Source organism: Acomys minous (genome assembly GCF_964271855.1).
Source record: "Acomys minous genome assembly, chromosome: 2".
Lineage (NCBI taxonomy): Eukaryota > Metazoa > Chordata > Mammalia > Rodentia > Muridae > Acomys > Acomys minous.
The window spans coordinates 112,443,969-112,463,792 of NC_140484.1; the positions used below are offsets into that span (position 1 = coordinate 112,443,969).

The following is a 19,824-nucleotide window of genomic DNA, read 5'->3' on the forward strand; positions in this document are numbered from 1 at the left end:
TGTGTCACTGTTAAAATGCTGTTACACTGTTGCTTCTCATCATATAGCAAGTCAAGACCAAAAAGATACGGTAGTGTGCATTTAATACAATGTTGGAAAGCCTCCATTACTTTGGGCCTTAATTAACTAAACACAGTAATGAACTCATTCATCACAGACTAATATAAAACTCAGATGTCAGAGACTTAAGTGAATCCAATGTCAATGTCCCCCTACCCCCAAATATCCTGTCATCTTTTATATTTGTTTGGACATTACAACCACATCCATCTGCCCCTGTATCCTTCCATACCATTCCCCTCAGCACCCAAAGCCTTGCCATGTTTAACACTGTCTCAATTTTCAAACGCCCCCTCTGACAGCAAATGTACTCACCTGCCTCGACTTGTATTTCTGTTTGTCTTCTCATCTTTTCCTTCCCTGAGCAATGTTGGGTGGAGACACGGATGGATTTTCTTCCTTACCTTTCTCTCCCTTCCATCCTCAGCTGCTCATTGAGGAAAGATTGAGCAGAACTGGCATTGCTTGCTTTCCCTGAATTGATTGTGCCCGTCTGTTTGATCCAATGCAGTAAGGATTAGTTGCCTGTAAACGAGAACAAGAAGAAATCTATCAAAGAAATGCCTCTTCTAATTCAAGTCTGAAGAATTCAGTGTCAGGCTTCAAACACAGTAGCTGCCATGTGGGTTCTCATAAGATGATAGCGCGAGCTGTCACACACACACACCGTGCCACTGACTATCCATTGTTAGCTGCCACCAGCCCAAGGATAGTCCTCTGACAACGCCTCTTCTTAGACTGACTCACCAACTCAAAGACAAGACGTCTGAACAGAGGACATGCTGCACATGCTTGTTTGGGAGATATTTGTCTTAAATTTGATACATATGTTGGTAAATAATTACAATAGAGAGACTGTCTATTACATCCAGTTTTATTTTTAATCAAGATATCCATTCTACTATGAAGCCATTGGCCAAAACAGACTTTGGTCCCAGCTCAAAGGGCCTGATATCATAGGGAAAGTTAACCTGAAGGTTTCTTGACCCCCAGGTATCCCAGAGAACAAACCCATACTCACTAAAGTATGGCAAAGGGGAAACCAATAAAGTAAAAGCTGTTGGTCTGAAAGCAGAGATAGGCTGTCTGAGGGATGCTTGATTATTGTCTATCTGATGAATAGAGTGAAATCAAGACATACAACAGTCAAGTGTATTTGTAAAAAACTAGTACAAACAAAAAGCACACACACAGACATGGAGGTCATTTTATGTTGGTCAAGCACTACTGGGCACGGGTCCTGGCCTAGAATGTGGTTGATATAGCCAATGGCAGTCCATTGGAGAAACAGCTATTCCCTTTGCCAGCATGAATCATTGCAATGGCTCCTTGTTTATGGGTGGGACTTTGTGTCTCCTCCAATTCCTTAGTGTTGGCATTTTTTGTCTGGTTTAAAGAAAGCAACAACAAAACAAAACAAAAAGGAAATACTCCACTCAACAGATCAAATCCTAGGAATTCACCCTGTACAAGGACTTTATACAAATACCAAGCAGGCGATTAATGCTTGTTAATAGCTCTCCATATATATATATATATATATATATATATATATATATATATATATATATATATATATTTAAAACTTATTTTAAAACATTTTATATATGTAAGATCATGTGGTGTAGGTGCATATGCATGTAGATATGCACATTTCTGTCCATGCATGCAGAGGCCAAAGGAGTACAGTTGATGTCCCTGATTCCCTTGTCTGAATCCACATGTTTAGCATCCAGAATGAATAAGTGAGCCTCTCATATCTGTTCCCCACTGTTTTGGCATTTTAGGTCATCTTTTTACATGGGTGCTGGGGATTTGACCTCAAGTGCAAATGCTGGCATGGCAAATGCTTTTAGACACTAATCCATATCCCTAACCTCTCTTAGTATGTTTTAAAGGAATCTATACCAAACTTTCTACACCCTGACCTTTTTTGGGTATAATAGTGTTTCCACTGACTTTTACAAATAATCTGTTGTCATATTCTAAGACTGAAAAGGGAAAGGATGCTCTTTTCCTAATGTCAACCTTAAAGAAATATAAGCATATGGCATTTGAGCCTTTAGCATCCTCAAAGGCAGTAATTCCTGGGGACAACCTGCAGGGAAAAGAATGTGTGGCTGTACACATGGATACCATGTTTTCTGACAATAGGTTTCATGCCTCATTTACCATAAAAACAATTAGAGTGCTGACAGATTCTCAGAGCAACTTGCTATCTTTCAGGAATAGAGGAGAGGTGAAACAGTGAAATAAAATGCATGTGCTCTTTGCTTCCTGTTTTTTTTTAATGTCCCATCCCCCCATGCTGGTCATTTAAAAAATGTTTCTGTACTCCTTAAAAGCATCTTGTGATCTTCTTTCCTTCTCTCTCCCTTTCTCCTCATTCTCAATCTTCTCCTGGCAATAACCGGTGTGCAGTGCAGGGAGGGATGCAGAGCCACTTTGTCTGGAGGTGCTGTTCATCCACTGTGACAGATCTTTTGCAAAGTCATTAAACAGTTTTGCTGAGTCAGCTCCTGTTCATCTCGATTTGTGTCCCTCCACTGCCTCTTGATCGCCTCAGCTGAGCAGCCCGATCTCTATGTGTCCCTCCATTAATAACAGAGAGATGTGCCTTGCCTCAGCAACCACTCCATATCTCATAGATGTTTCAAATTACAGATGGCCTCTTTAGTCTGACTTTCCTTAGTACTTACACAGAGAAAATTTGCTTGTTTCTTTAGTTTGTCAAGACAACACTAAACCCCAAAACTCTTATCTAGGCTGTAGAAAAAAAATACTATTTTTATTTGTGTGTTTATGTGTGGGGAGGTGGGAGATGTTGGTATGAGTGTACTTCTGTGTTGTCAGCCACAGACCACATGACAATCCCAGATGTCATTTGCCTGTAATGCTATCACATTATTTTGAAATACCATCTCTTATTAGCCTAGAGCTACCACACAGGCTAGGCTGGACAGCTACTAGGCCCTAATATTCCTGTCTACCCCCCTCCCCCTGCAACACACATCCCCTTCCCCTCCCCCAACACCATGTGATTATTCTAAACATGTGCCACCATGTCTGACTTTTGTGTGGAATCTGTGGATTGAACTCAGTTCTTTTGTTTTGTTGTTGTTGTTGTTGTTGTTGTTGTTTGCAAGGCAAGCATTTTTCTTTTCAACTAAACCATCATCTCTTTAGCCCTACAGGAAAAAAAATTAATAATTAAATAAGCAATTGATTTTTATTTTAAAGCTATAGTTTTATTGGATAGAGAGATGGCTCAGCATTTAAAAGCCCTGCTCCTTTAGAGGACCCAGGATCATTTCCCAAAACCCACATGGTAGCTCATAACTGCTTGTAATCCAGTTCTAAGGGATTTAAATTTTCTTCTGGCTTTTATGGGCTCCTGAATGCACATGGTACACACAAACACACACACACATACACACACACATAGAGACAAAGAGACAGAGACTTTTATTTTTTAATTTTCATTGATTATTTTTGTGAATTTCACATCAAGTAACCCAATTCCACTCATCTCCCAATCCCTTCATAGCTGCCTTCCACCCTTGCAGCCTTTCCACAAAACAAACAAGCAAACAAACATAAAACCATCTCACCATATAGCACACCCTTTTGCCCACACATCTTTACTTGCAAACATTTATTACAATAAGCAGTTGGTCAGGCTCCAGGCCTCTGGCTGCTGCTACAGGATTAATACTGGAACCTCACGGGGACTCCTCCCAGACATCCTCTTGTTGCCCTTTGCCATGGAGATCTTTTAGCTTTGGATCTGCAGGACCAGGTCCCTTCATATGATCCAGCAGTTCTCAGATGGGATAGATGTCCCCTGTTAAAGAGAAGGAAAATATAGTTTTTGTTCTATAAACAAGAATATATATATAATTTGAGAAAAGTACTCCACTCCTGCCTTTAGGCATCAGACAACCCCCTCAATGTTGACAGTTAATGTATTAAAAGATTACATAATTTATTTCACAAATTTTTTAGCATTGTATACTTTCATCTTTCAGGCCTACTGGTGCTGACATGTAATCTCAGTTACTTTGGAGGCCAAGAAAGGATAATTGAAAGTTCAAACCTATCTGGACTATAGAAAAAGTGAAAGGCCAGCCAGAGCAACATAATGAAGCACTGTCTCAAACTAATACGTAAAAAGGAGAACTTAGGATGTAGCTAAGTAGTCAAGTGCTGGCCTAGAATGCACAAGACCATATGTCCAATGCCCTATAGATAAGTATATATAGATATAGCCTACCTTTTCATCACTGATTAGTAATGTCACTTTGCTATATAATGTACTCGCGTGCACGCACATAATATATTTTTGCTTTAATAGTCAGTTCCATCAGACTCCAAGGGACACATAGTGGTCAGTCTTCTAGCATTACAAACATGCACATCTGATGTTGAAAGTACAGCTCATTAGTATTTGCTTAAGAAAGTGCTCTGTGACTTCCTATACTAATCATCAGTGCTGAATTCTCTACTGAATTTTTAACTGCAAAGCTTGACTCCCTGTGATTTTAGCGTGAGTTATATTAAAGTAGTAGACGTGCTTAATCTATTGACTATTGATTCCACCATCAGATCTGATACCTGTGTCTACTCCTGAGTCTTTGACGTTCCCCCAACAAGTGTGTGGTGGTCTTTCTGCTGCCTCTTCATGTGATTCCTTAACAAAGTATCATAAGCTTTTAACTTTCATATTTAAAAAATTATTATCACTCAGACAGCTGTTACTTCCTAAGCCATCATTTTTGTTTTATGGAGGAAAATTTTCATTATTTGTATATTTAGTTGCAATTTCACTAAATTAAAAATTATAATTGAAATTGTTTAATGAATTTTTCTGATAGGTAATAATATCATTTATAGATTTTTTTAACAGCTCTCCATACTTCTTTTTCATTGTTCTTTGCTTTTTGCCCTTTTAAAGAAACCTAAGTGATTTAATTTTATTTTAAAAAATTATTATTAGTGGATGGTTGTTTTGTAGTAGTAAATGTGTGTGTTTTTGCATGCACTGGAGGGGTGCATATGCAGGGGTCAGAGAATGACTTTGGGGAGTTAGTTTTTCTTCTAGTTGTTGTGGCAAGAGCTCTCTTTATTCCTCTACTCCCTGCACTCCAAGCTAGCTCACTCATGAGATCACGTATGCTTCCTTCATCTCTGACGCCCATCTCCTGTCTTGTTCTAGTAGCACAGAAATTATAGATCCAAACCACCACGTCCGGCATTTGATGGATCCCAAGTATCAAACTGACACCATTAAGATTGCATGACCATCTGCTTTTACCCACTCTGACCCATCTTGCTGTCAATGTTTTATTTGTCTTTCAGTGTTTGCAGAGAACCTTGTGAATGTACTTTGCAGCCAAGATTGGCCTTGAGTGTCCAATCTGTCTCAAGCACTAGTTATATATGCTTGCCTCCATACCTGATCTTTCTTTTTCTTATTGTATGATCTTTATATTTTTTAATAGACTTTTTAAAAGTTCAAGAAGAATTTCGTTAATGTTTAAAAAAAAACTCTGAAGTAAGCAAGAAGAAAGCAAGCCATGCCCTCTGAGTTGGGTTAACATGCAGGTTGACCATGTGTCAGAAAAGCAGCTACATGGTAGGGAAGAGAGATGAGCAGAAAGAGTGGAGCCCATCGTACTTGGGAAAGCACACCTGGAACAAAGATAGGAAGAAGGGAAGGAAAGTTCTTCTTGTGAGAGTCAGGACCTAGACAAACTGGTGGAACCAAAAGAGCCTCAGGGTGGCCATTAGAGATTCCTCTTGCCTACCTTGTTTAGAACAGTGTTGAAGTTTGAGAATTCTGTAACCATCCTCATCCATGCAATGACTTAGAGATGAGGATGAGGCTAGTCATCGAGGGATTAGCTAAAAGAGAATGTGGAGACTTAGCTGCTTATTGTATAGTTGTCTAGCTTGTTCAAGGCCAAGGCAAATAGCTGTTGGTTTGATGCTCATGGTCAGTGTCTTCTTTACTTGTTTTACTCTTTCATGGCTTATTCCTATAACACAATCACAGTTGGATGGATACTCAAAATATGGTATCTAGAGAAACAATTGTTTATTTTAATTAAGAAAGTAATTATGTGAATAGATTTTCAGGTTTTTATTTTTTAATATATTTTATTAATTTATTCATATTACATCTCAATTGTTATCCCATCCCTTGTATCCTCCCATTCCTCCCTCCCTCCCATTTTCTCCTTACTCCCCTCCCCTACGACTGTGACTGAGGGGGACCTCTTCCCCCTGTATATGCTCATAGGGTATCAAGTCTCTTCTTGGTAGCCTGATATCCTTCCTCTGAATGCCACCAGGCCTCCCCATCAAGGGGACTTGGTCAAATATGGGACACCAGAGTTCATGTGAAAGTCAATCCCCACTCTCCACTCAACTGTGGAGATTGTCCTGTCCATTGGCTAGATTTGGGTAGGGATTCGAAGTTTTACTACCCATCTTGTCCTTGGCTGGTGCCATAGTTTGAGCAGGACCCCTGGGCCCAGATCTGTTCATCATAATGTTCTTCTTGTAGGTTTCTAGGACCCTCTGGATCCTTCTCTCAATAACCATTGATGGAGAAAACAAAATATTCCATGACAAAAGCAAATTCAATCAGGTTTTTATTTTAACAATTCTTAAATTTCCAATGAGAAGATATTTGGTTATGATTTGAAATATTACTTTGGGATGTTTGTACCCCTGTTTGTAATGATGTTAAATCAGTGCTTAATTTGCTTTACCCTATGTATATAGGACTTTAAATTTATTTAGATTTATCTGTCCTTTTAGCATTGCATATTGCTTATAAAAAATGTACTACTAATTTGAAACATTTATTTCCTTCCCACTCCCATTCCTTCTTACCTCCTCTCCTTTTTTTCCTTTTCCTCTTGATTTATGATTTCGGTCCTTTAATTAATTTTTATTTTGGAACCTTAATCTTTGTGACCTGTCTCAATTATATGACAAGTATGAATCCATTCCAAGTCTTTGAATTCTGTTCCCCTGAAGTATTTGGTGTCTGCTTTCTAACTTCTACATCCTCTTGCTATTTTCATTATTATTTTTTCACTTTTCTCAAATTCATCAAAATCCAGAATTTTATCTAAGGTCCATCCTCCAATATTCAATTGTCAGTATCTTGGGCTATGCGATTTTTCTCATGGTATATTTTAATTTCAGTGGCTTTCTTCATATGTCTGGAACAATGCAGGTATTTCCTTGGCTCTCATCAGTTTTCAATGTGTTCAGATTTACAATATAACCTTTCCATTTGGATCTGTTTATCTTTTCATATATACTAGTCTATGGATTCTGATTGTCTTGAATGTCCTTGATGCTTAACATTAGACTCCAAAGGTTTTCTATTTGTTTTGTGATTAGTCATTTCCCAATTGCTCTGTCACTCAGCTGCTGAGAAAAGGATTTGCCTCCTACTATACAGAATGTTTCACTAGGTCTGCCTGGCTAACCTCCTTCCCTCACTATCTTTTCACTTATTTTCAACAATTTGTATCAGTTGTTCAAACATCAGAGCTCCATCAAGTCTTTAAGGGCTCAGTAACCAAGAGCTTAGGAGTCCATCACATTCCTCTTATATTGTAGGGAACATAGTGTGGCTGAAGGCACATTCTTTTGTTTTACCTTGATTGTGACATGAGAAAATAAAGGTGGGGTTTTTGCAATGAAAAGATCAAATAGAGAGGGAGGGAGATGCCAGTGAGGACTCAGATACAAAGATGCTGTAAGTGGACCAAAAGAAGAAACCAGGAACCTCCGAAAATGTTTCCCTGGAATGTACCACAACATCATTCATAGAGTGAGAGTTCTGTGAGGTCTGTGGGTTTCAAGTTAGCACTGTTTCCAGCAATTCCAAATTTTCCAAATAGAGTGACAATGCTATTGATATCTCTCTTTATCTGACCTCTGGCACACTGATTCCTACGTGCATAATAACTCAGAATATTCTTAGCTTCATTACATCGTCGCAGGCCAAGAAGTGCTACATGGAAGGATGCGTTTGTGTGGAAGTTGGCCTATGGGTCTTTGGCAATTGTGAGGATGATGCGATGCTCTGAAACACTGAATGGCTCCCTAATTTGTCAGAGAAATGAACTGATTCATCAGGAAGAAGTGCCAGTCTTAGACTGGGAGAAAAGAACACCGACAAGAATTCTTGCTACATCAGCAGGTAAACAACAGCACAACATGGTTTTATACAATTTTATGCTGATTCTTCTATAATAAATAAATTAGAATAATGAAAACTGAATGTTAGTGCATCTATGAGGAAAGAGGTTTAATATCACACAGCTTTCTGCAAATTGGTTTACTTTCCTCTGGAGAGTAATTTAGCAATTTGCAAGAAGGTCTATAAAAACCTCTCACTGGATATGACATTTCTAGCTTGAAGAATATCTCCCAAGAAAGTAAACAAAACTGAAAGCAATATTTTAGTATGTAGATATTTATAGAAAGGATGCTGCATTGCCAAATAATTTTAAATACCCCAAATTCCTAGTGGTAAAAAAGGAGAGGAACATTATTGACAATCTTTCTAGAATACTATGAAACCACAAAATACTGAGCATTTCAATGTATAGATCAAGCATTACTATTTTCTAGATGTTTAGCATTTTGTAGGTATCAATCCCGTTTCTATAAATGATCCTTTATGGCAAATGTTATTACATTTGTTTGTACTTGTTGTTTATTTATGTGTTTATTGTACATGTGTGTGGTGTGTATGTGTGATTGTTATGTGTGCTGGCACATCTGTATGTGTGTAGTGGTGAGTCAGTGGGTGGCCATGCATGTTTGCATGGAGTGCTAGGTTGATATAAGGAGTCTTCCTCGGTCTCTCTCTACCTTATTTAATGAAGTAGGCTCTCTCACTCAAGCCCAGAGCTTGGAGATAAAGCTAGTCTAGTTAGATAATCTTCTCCAGTACACGTCTAGTCCCCTGAGTACTGGAATTATGTACCCGCACAGCACTTATACAGGTGCCAAACAGGTGATTCAAATTTCAGTCTGCATGTGTATGACTTGTGCTTTAACTGCTGAGCATTTCCCTCAGCTATTACCTTTCCTTTTTATAAATAATGAAATTAAGTTTCAGCGGCGTTTAGAAATATGTCACATGTGAGAATCTTTGGTAGATTATGTTGGATTTCTCAATCTGTTTCCAACTCTCCTGTTCAGGCTTATGGTCTCTGTTATGTTCAGTCATTCAAAGGATAAGTGGGAAAAGAAGCATGGAAATTAATGTGGCACACATAATGATTGTCACTTTAGCACCCCATAGAATCGCTGACAGAGGTGAGGGAGATGTAAGATGCATAACTTAAACTAACTCAGTCTTACTAATTTCTTTTTTGTGGGGCACTTCCTGAAAATGTGTGCTGGGTGTGTATCCATTCGCCTGTTCTCATCATTTTGAAGACTGAGTGACTGGGACGTATTCTGGCCCAGAAATACATCTTGATTGTTTTAAAATCATAGAAAAAGATGAGTGAATGCTGCCATATGCTAAAGATTTCACAACCTATGGAGATAAAAATTGAAAAGAGAAAAATGCTTACATGTGAAAAAGAGTGAAGTATATCTTATTTTGAATTTGAAAACTGTTCCGTCCTAATTTCAGTCATGAAAGCAAACCTAGAGGACTCACTCTTCCACAGGTGACTGTACAGAACCCAGGACATCTACTTAAGCCTCTAGGTCTCTGTATAACAAAGTGATTTTCTCATGGCCACTCATCCTGGCATCTCATTCTACCGAGCCTCAGGCTCAGTCAAATGAATGGCTTATCTTTTGCCTATGAAACATAAACACTTGAAAATAGAATAGGTTTCCAGCCCTGGAGGAGGATTTCAATCAAGAAACCCATTTTCCCTGCTCTATGTCAATGGCATCCTTTGTATTTTGTTGTTGTTAATTCTTAAAAATGGAAAGACCAATGAAATTCCTAAAGGTATTCTTTCCAAAGAGTAGAGCAATTTGGTTTAATTTAAGGAAGATTCAATTCACTTAGCATGTGTGATCCAGCCTCAGACCCTCTACATGCATATTTTAGCATTACTCACCCCCTCTGTTGGTCCTTCCCTCTGTTATGTGCCCCTTTGGCTCCTGCTATACTGGCTAAAGTGCTAGCTAGCTCTATAGTATTAGGATTCAATGAAATGTTACCCATAAGCATCAATTTAGTAGATATGGTGAGAAGAAACAAACATATGCAGAAAACAACAAAGAGTTCAGAGACAGGGGAGAAAGGGAGAGAAGAAAGGAGAGAAGGGGCTAGGAAGAATGATATGGAGGAAGACAAGGCACTACATGGCACAAACACAAACTCGGGATATAAAGACTAAGGATTGGAATAAAAAAAATAATCATAGACAGTTGGCATTTTTTTATTGATAAGATCTTACATTTGGATAACAGCAGTGGTTGGAATAAGGTGGGTTCTCAGTTCCTGTGCATATGTGTATCATTTCTTCTCCTCTTTTTATTGCCAAGTTTCCCTCTCAAGAGGGAAGAAAACTAGAGATATAAAGAAACCCAGATGTTAATATTCTTCCAAATCTTTGCACTGACCAGTTTTATGTCATCTCAACACAAGCTAGAATCACCCGGGAAAGGGAGCTTCAACTGGCAAAATACCTTCACCAGGTTGGCCTGTGGGCAAGTTTGTGGCACCTTTTCTTGATTGATGATAGATGGAGGAGGGCCCAGCTCACTGTGGGCAGTGCTATGGCTTGGCTGGTGGGCCTGGACACCATAAGAAACAGTCTTGGCATGCTACGAGAAGCAATTATGTATATAGCACTCTTTCATGGCCTCAGTTTCAGTTCCTGTCTTCAAGTTCACACCCTGCTTGTTCCTTCATGTTCCTAGATGAAGTAAACCCCTCCCCCTCCAAGTTGCTTTTGGTCATGAATGTTTTTTTTCCTCCTTTATTAATTTATTCTTGTTACATCTCAATGGTTATCCCATCCCTTGTATCCTCCCATTCTTCCCTCCCTCCCAATTTCCCCTTATTCCCCTCCCCTATGACTGTTCCTGAGGGGGATTACCTCCCCCTCTATATGATCATAGGGTATTAAGTCTCTTTTTGGTAACCTGCTGTCCTTCCTCTGATTGCCACCAGGTCTCCCCGTCCAGGGGACATGGTCAAAGGTGAGGCACCAGAGTATGTGAGAAAGTAATATCCCACTCTCCACTCTACTGTGGAGAGTGTTCTGTCCATTGGCTAGATCTGGGTAGGGGCTTAAGGTTTACCGCCTGTATTGTCCTTGGCTGGTGCCTTAGTTTGAGTGGGACCCCTGTGCCCAAATCTGCCTATCATAATGTTCTACTTGTAGGCTTCTAGGACCCTCTGGGTCCTTCTACTTTGCCTTTCTCCTATGATTCTCTCATCTAGAGTCCCACTAGAATGTCCTCTCCTCTGTCGCAGTTTCCTGGTAAGTGAAGGCTTTCGTGGGATTAGTCATGAATGTTTTATCAAAGCAACATAAAGGGCCTGGTTCCCACCCTGTAACACACATGGAAGGAGACATTCTCCTCACATAGGTGACCTGTGACCACATATACATGGTGGTCACACCAAATAAAGTAATGTAAATTGAGTTAAATATCTCAAAATTCCTTTCAGCTCCCAAAGGTATGGACACTCACAGCTTCTCTCATCTTACAGTCAAAAAAGCATTGAGAGTTGAACCCCAGGCTTTGAAATGAAAGCTCCGAGTTATGAGAATTATGCAGATACCATGTTTGGCAGAATAAAATATATGTTTTGTCTTTATTGTAATATGAAGGTAATGAAGGGACTGACGATTAACACTGCAAAGAGAACAAGAAAAAAAAGTTACCAAAACACGACAGGCAAAAGAGAGGCACTAGCACTAGATGCCCTAGATTTGAGGAAAAAAAAATATGGTTTGGAAAAATGCAAAACCTAGCCAACATGAGAGACAGAAGGGGAAAAAGACAGAAAGGCCCTTAGAAGGGGTTTCCATGTCCTTCCTAAGTCTTGGCATGTTTTTTTCCCTGGGATGGATATATTTTATATTTTATTCCTGGGAGGGATATTTGAGGAGAAAGGGCAGTGACTTGCCCTTTACACTGATCTGTGACACCAAGACCACAAGTGTGTCATTGTAATCTCCTTATGGACTTAGTGATTGTATTTGTGTAGAGTGCCTAGCCCCACAGGAAGTGGCAGTTGCAGTGATATTTTCTAATGACTCGGTGTTCAGTACTTTGTTATATGGTTTTGATTCCAGGAAGCTGCCCTAGGGTTTGCTAGTGATTAACAAAATGACTGCAATGAAGAGATGGAAAAATGATAAGAGAACATTTGGACATGTGATACAGATATGGTGTGCACTGCCTTAAACTAGCCCCTAGGAAGTTATTATTCCTCTTATCATTAATTGTTCATATGTGGAGATTGAAAGCAAGCTGAGTATAACGATGTTTGATAAAAAATAAAAAGCTATAAAGTTGTTCATTATTTCAAATACAGCTCAGTGATTTCAATTTTTCTCCCTTTCTTGAAACATATTACAAGTTATTATATGATATAAACATAAAGTAAATGAAGGCTTAGAAAATTATCTCCATAAATCAATGTTCTTCCCTAAAAAACCAGCTCCTCTAGATTTAGTACAAAGTTCAAGTCGAGTAGTGCACTCTTCTTGGCAGGGAATCATACACGAAAAGTTGTCCAAATATTCAGTACACTGTACTGACCAGCTCCTTGACTCAAAAAAGGGAAGTAGCTCATTTGACTTTGTTATTGCTCTTGTTTGTGTATCAATAACTTGGGAATATCTTAAAGAAGGCCCTAATTCATATTAAACTCTTACAAAAGGGTGCACAGCTATCTTTTTGGTCTGCCTAATATCAGGTATTAAAGGTTTACCTTAGAAAAGAATGGCACAGTATGTTAACCAAGCAAGTTGGCACAGCCTTTTGAGTGATGCTCTGTAGATTTAGAGGTAAAACACATCCCAGACGTAATCCTTGATTAACCATTCATTCATTGCTCTTCTAGGATATAGACACTTGAGAATTGAGTTTTCTCATCAGATAAGCATGATTTACTTAATTGCACGGATAATAATGGTTATAATTAATGATATCTGTTGGTGGCTTAGCATATGCTAGACATTACTTTAAATTACTATTACTATAAACTTTTAAAAGTCCTTCAAGTAGTATTACAGATAAAGATTATTGCCCCCATTATACAGAGATAAAATAAAGGTACAGAGGGTTTAAGTAATCTGCCTAAGGTGTCCCAGCTACTAATGACTAGATCTGGAAATTAGACTGTGGCAGGAGAACTGTGAGACCAGTGTGTTTAAACACTGTTCAAGTTTGAACAATAGAAGTAGTTTTGTAAAAAATTACCCAGTACTTTGTTTCCAGTGAAATGTATCAGAACCTGTTAGGTTTCTGTTATAAATATAGATTGCTCTTCATAAATTCTAAATATTAATGTTGTAATAATGAAAAGAGAGGCTTGGTAAAGTCATAGAGAGACTTATGGGTATAAATGTAAGGACTCCGTAGCCAATTACCCATCTGTGTCAAAGTGTCTAAAGGACTAAAACTCTTCTATACTTTATCCACAAGGTCTGTTTTGGAGGTCGTGGGAGAATCTACCCTCACTTACTTTGTCTCCAATAGTCTTGAGGCAGAGAATTCCAAGACTGAGAGGGAAGCTGGCAAACCCCTCACACCTGCCTCATGTCCATCTGCCTGTCACAAATGCCCCAATTTCCACTTTCTAAAGTGACAATAGAATCTGTTCCAGGAACTTGGAGGACCAGAAAGAAACAGCAAAGTTCTTACATGGTACATACTATGTAGTATTTTAGTACAAGTGATTTTGAAACTAAGGATTACAACTAGACTGAGGTATCGTCTCAAAATAGCGGTGTGAGTGCCTTCTTAAGATGTGCAGGGTAAGTTTGTACACAGGTTACTGAGCAGTGTGCCAATAGGGATAATCAAGTCAGCATGTTTTGAGGATCCCCATATATAGATAGCACCTGCATCGATTTTTTATAAAACTCTTTACTCTATTCAGGATTTCTATGCTTGGATGCTTTGTGAAGGACCTTCAGTGGAAGCTGGTCTGGTTAAATATGTGCATAGCCAGATCTGTCTAATTAGACAGCTTTTGGATTTATCACTTATGTCTCAAGCAGAGTCCACTATACCAAATAGTGCTTACTTACTCCAAAGCAGGAGGGAGCTAGCATTTCCAAACTCTTAACTTTTGCATGTGGTATAAATGAAAGTCATAAACATTCTAAAAGAAGTTGGCACATGTCATACAAAACATTTATCTGGTTATATTTCATGAACAAACACAACTAAAGGGAAAGCACGCTTAATGTTGTGGATGACTTATTCTCTAGGAGAGAGGATTTCCTGACTTCAAGAATGTTTTTATTGCATAAAGAATAATACTAAGCTAGCATGTGTTACACTTTGGGTTCAATACTCAGTAGTACATGTGTTTGTGTGTGTGTGTGTGTTTGTGTGTGTGTGTGTATGCAGACACAGATGGCAGTCAGTGGAAGAAGGAAAAAAGAGGGAGGGAAAAGACAGGAAGGAAGGAAGAAATAAAAGAAAGAAGGATAAAAGGAAGAATGGGAGAATTAAGGAGAGATGATTAAGAAAAAGGCAAATGACAGAAGAAGCTTGCTTCTAAGGAACAGAGCAAAATGAGAAACTGTATTTAATTGATTGAATTTAGTTTTTTTTTCCAGAATGACTGGGCTAAAATGGAATGCCAAAACAGTATGTGGATTACGCTCTCTAGCTTTTGTACAGAGTTCTTGAGGAGACATATTTGCAAATAGATTGGATAAATATTCTTACTGTCCCACACTGAAATGGACTTTCCTAAATATAGGAAGAGTGAGTCTCACACAAAGATTAGCAAAGCCTAATACAAATTATTAATGAAAGTTTGTCTAGTACTTTAAAAAAGTGATCAGGAGATGCTACCAACTATTCTATATGAGAGAAAATAAACAAGTATGACTTTATTTTCACTCTAGTCAGGTATATTTAGTGTAAATTGAAATACACAGCTCTACCATTCAAAAGGACTGCTAAATAGAACATGCAGTCATGAACGATCACACCACAGCAATCAAAACACCGATCATCCCCAAGATCTAATGCAGTGTTGATTCAACCCTGTATCACCAAATAACCCCAGCTTGCTTTCTTTCCTTCAAATTCATTCTGAACTTTCAGGATCTTATATGAATGCAGATACTTAACATGATCAGTTTTTTCCTTTAGCCTTATTTTTGTAGAGTATAAAGATTTAGAGGTATATTAGTGTTCTAATATGATTTTCACTTTTTGCAAGTCACATTTTAGTAAAGTACAGAACTATAGAAGTGTTCGCCTAGACTTTCACTGCTATTCTGTTTTGCTAATAGCCTGAGCTGAACCATTCCTAGCTTAGATTTTATAATTACTACTTGTTCACCATGCCCAGTATACACTTCCTACAGATGGTTGCATCACTGGCTCCTCTTTGACATTCCAGTCTCATCTTAAATATCACAATATCTGCTTCATTTTGACCACCTTGATAAAATCTTTCCTTACCACAAGGTCTAAATTTGAACTCCTACTTGCTACTTCTATGCCTAATATCCAGATAAAATATATAGTTTTTCCAAGACATAACGTTAGCTGCCTTATTCAAAACTGAATCCCTAGTTCAATAAGTGAGCAAATAAATCCTTACCAAGCCTATCATGACATGTTTATTGGAAAACATATTACATTTATGAGCTGGAAAATAATATGGTTCAATGTAATTATTATTAGTTGAAAGAATGTCTTCAAACTATGCTGATTAAGGAACATTTATAACCCTGGATGGAGAGTTACATTCACAGCTCTGCCTTAGCCCTGTCTCATTCAATTATCTATATTATTATTTTTATTATTTTTTTGCAGATTCTTAGCTCTACCAACAGAATCAATGGTTATTTCTTTCTTTGTAATATGCTACTACAACACATTATAATGATGAAATAATTGATATTATAAGCTATAATTAGAGATCAAAATGACAGACGAAACTGAACAAGGATAACGATCTCTGTTCTGAGCTTCCCTTGCCCAGGGACAAGAGGACACCTCCTCAGAAGGTCACAGAGTTGCTTGTCATACACCAGAAGCTGAGTAAAATGATGAGAAATCATGTTTTTAAAAGTCAAAGGGTGGTAGGATGCATGATCTTGTGACCTTAACACTGGAGAGGTGGAAACAAGAAGAGTCATGGGCCTTTCTGGCTGGCCAGACAGACTAACCTAATTGGTGACATACTTGTCTTGGTGACAGACTCTGCCTCTAAAAATAATAATAAAAAAACAACAAAAAATCCAAAGCAACAACTAAAAAAAAAAAGCTTAGCAACAGCTGTGGAGCAACATATATTGACATAACCTTTTTGGATTGGGCTGAGTGTGGAGAAAAAAGAAGAGAAGAGAAAAAAATTAAAGAGAGAATTAACTTAGAATATGATAGTTCATTTATAGACTTCAAAACTGGACCAAGGCTCAGTAGATTGCTTGGTGGATGATGAAAAGCTTCCACAGTGCTGCATGGGAGGAATAGGAGAAAACCTGATGCTAATTCTACCAACTATCTTAAAGGCATTCTCTTCTAGAAAGTCCTGCATGTTAACAGGGAACTGTTAATTATTAATCTCTGACACTACCATTCTTGCTTAGAAAAGCCTATGATGACCAGAAATGCCCAGCACAGGAGGATCATGACAGACTGAAGGCACACACAGCTCATGGAAAATATTTTGCCGAACAGACCTGGAAGTTGGCCGGGACCAACTGTGAGATAGGAATAACACACACAGTACCACAACATAGTGCTTACACTGAGTTCATTTGGGATGAGATTTAACGCATTTTCTTCTTTGAACAGATAAAATTCTGAATTTTTATTCAATCACACGTTAATGTAAACAACCTGCCACAAATGTTATTTTGAAGAGAGGCAAGGACTTGGAGTTTGTTTGCAAATTGCTCTAGATTTGTCTTGCATGACTAGCAGAACCAGAAAGAATAGATTTCCATACTCAGTGAGATAAGAGTACTGGAAGTTTCTGTGGAAGGTATTGGGTTAGTGAGAAGTTAGTCACCACACACACAGAGGATTTTGTTCTCAATTTCCATTCAGTAGCTTGGATTATGAGTTCTTCCTTGGGAGGGTGCTGTCCAGAGTTTGGGTGCTGAACTCTAGGGCTCTCAAAGTTTTCTCACAATCTCATTGGTGCAAAGAAATTATGCACAATTTATTTTTCTTAGGAGCTGTATTTTTAATACTTGTACTATTATTAAAGAAAAAGCATTAGCTATTGCTGCATCATTTGCTCCAATATTTATTTCAAATTGTAACAAGCACAGAACGCAGTAACTCATATTTAGTAGTAGGTTGCACAATTTTCTGGGATGATTTTCTCTATTAAGAAGAGAGACAAGGGAAGAACAAGAACATATTTGTCATGTGATGTAGAAGCAAATCTATTTCTAAAGAATACTGTTATATGCTGTATTTCTGGGAGTGGAGATGTACTGACAGCTTCTTATAAGGCAAGTGAATATTTCAGATCAAGTTTGCAAGCAAAATGCAAAGCTAATTGCAAAATATTCTTTGGTCCCTTAGCAAACTGCAGGGGGCAAGAGTGAGCTTGAGTGAATGCTAAGCACTTAGATTTCCCTGGCTGCTCATCTCTCACATGTGCTTTTAAATCTCCCAACTTGTGGTTATTATTTTTCAGCACTGAATTAGTGAATCATTTTACATAGCACCATTATGTAAAATAAAATGATACTTTGTTTCTCTGCGTTGGCCAATTACTGGGTGGAGAAAATTGGACTCTTGAAAGACACATGTGTGCATAGTTTGGCAGATTACAGGAAAGTCTTATAAAACGCTCCCAGATGTCTGATGCAAGGGGAGAAAAACACAGGAGCAAGGAGCAAATGGAGGTGAATTTCACACAAAGTAAAATCTATTGATTCCAAACAAAAGACAAATATGATCATAAATATGAAGTCCCTCTGGAAGGTCAACAATGATAGAGTTTTACAACGTTCAGCTAATCCTTCCTTTCCTACTTTCTGCTGTGCCTATGTTAGACTGTATTGAGTTACATTATTTCTAATCATAACAAATAGACAATAACTATGAACAAACACATTTTTTTCCTCAATTAAAATAGAAAAACTAAAGCCAAAAACAAACAAACAAAAAAAAAAGGAGGTATGGACTCATATGTGGGCAAATCCAGATTGAGCCTATTTTTATTACAAGGGCCTGCCTCTGTATCCCATCATCAGTATGTAAAGTGGTTTCTGACAACAATGACATTATTTGAATATTCAGACAGCATCCCCGTAGTCTCTCTCTAACATTGGAGAACATCTCCAAGGGTTGTTTTTCCCCTGGCACAAAGCATCTTAAACATGACTGCAGATAAGCCTGGTGAGATAAAGTTTGTCCAGTTGGGATTGCTCTTGGTTTTACTGATGACCTAGCATCAGAGTAGGAAGGATATTGCATGCTGTGCTATGCAGTAGAGGAAAGAGGAGTACCTCCTTCTCTGTCTGTAGAAGAGCCACTGTCCACCAGAAGCTGTACCCCTAAGCTGAGGAATGTTACACCAAACAACAGCTTCTCGGGGAGGGAGACTGGAGAGTCAATGCACCCTTCTTTCTGTTGTTTAGTTCTCAGCACCAGATTATGCTACAGTTTGCCTAAACTGGAACCCAAGACCTAAGGAAAGATGGTGTGGTTGATGCTGTCCTTGGGGTCAGTTGCCTGGGACACAGAATATCTTAGTCAGTGTTATCTAGAGCAGGGCTTCTCAACCTGCAGACATCGACCCCTTTGGAGGCCTCACATTAGGAGGGTTGAGAACCACTTATCTATAGGAACAGAAGCTATGAGACAAATGTATGGATATCAAAATGATTTACTAAATCATTTTACATGATAATAATAATAACAGTTCTCTTATATCTGAAAGGCTGAGGACCCCTTTGTTTCCCATTCCTTTAGCAAGGTACTTCAGCAATAGAGCAGTGGCTGTTTCGGGGAAAAGAGGCCACGAGCTCACTAGTTTCTCAGTCCATAAAGCCAGATGCCTCAACAGGCCAATCTGGTGCTAAAACTTGGAGGCTTGCTGGATATCCACTGGTCTTTAATCAATCACAGTAGTCAGGAAATGCTGGTTCTGGTATGAGCAAAGGACACAATGGCAGTGGTGGCAGTAGCAGCAACCAGGTTAATCAACTTGGTGACAAGAGGCCTGACAAGAAAAGGGGAATATTCTTACTTCTGCCATGGTCTTTCTTGTAATAGAAAAAAAAATTTACACAGTATAATATGATCAGTTTTTCCTCTTACCCAGGTTCTTCCCAATTCCCTCCTACCTACCCAACTTTGTTCTCTCTCTCTCTCTCTCTCTCTCTCTCTCTCTCTCTCTCTCTCTCTCTCTCTCTCTCTCTCCCTCTCTCTTTTTCTCCCTCCCTTCCTCTCTCCAAAAACAAAACAAACAAACAGAAGACATATGCAAAGAACAAAACTCACATAGGTTTCATGCATAATGTTACAACTTTTATAAGTTAATGTAGGTAGCTGCTCAGCATCCAAAAACTGTTT

At 38.5% G+C, this 19,824-nt stretch overlaps 1 protein-coding gene across 2 annotated transcripts in view; it reads left to right on the forward strand.

Annotated features, from left to right (window-relative positions):
* Positions 1-19,824, forward strand: part of AGBL1 (AGBL carboxypeptidase 1) — an 880,118-nt gene that overhangs the window by 613,224 nt on the left and 247,070 nt on the right. The window lies entirely within an intron of this gene.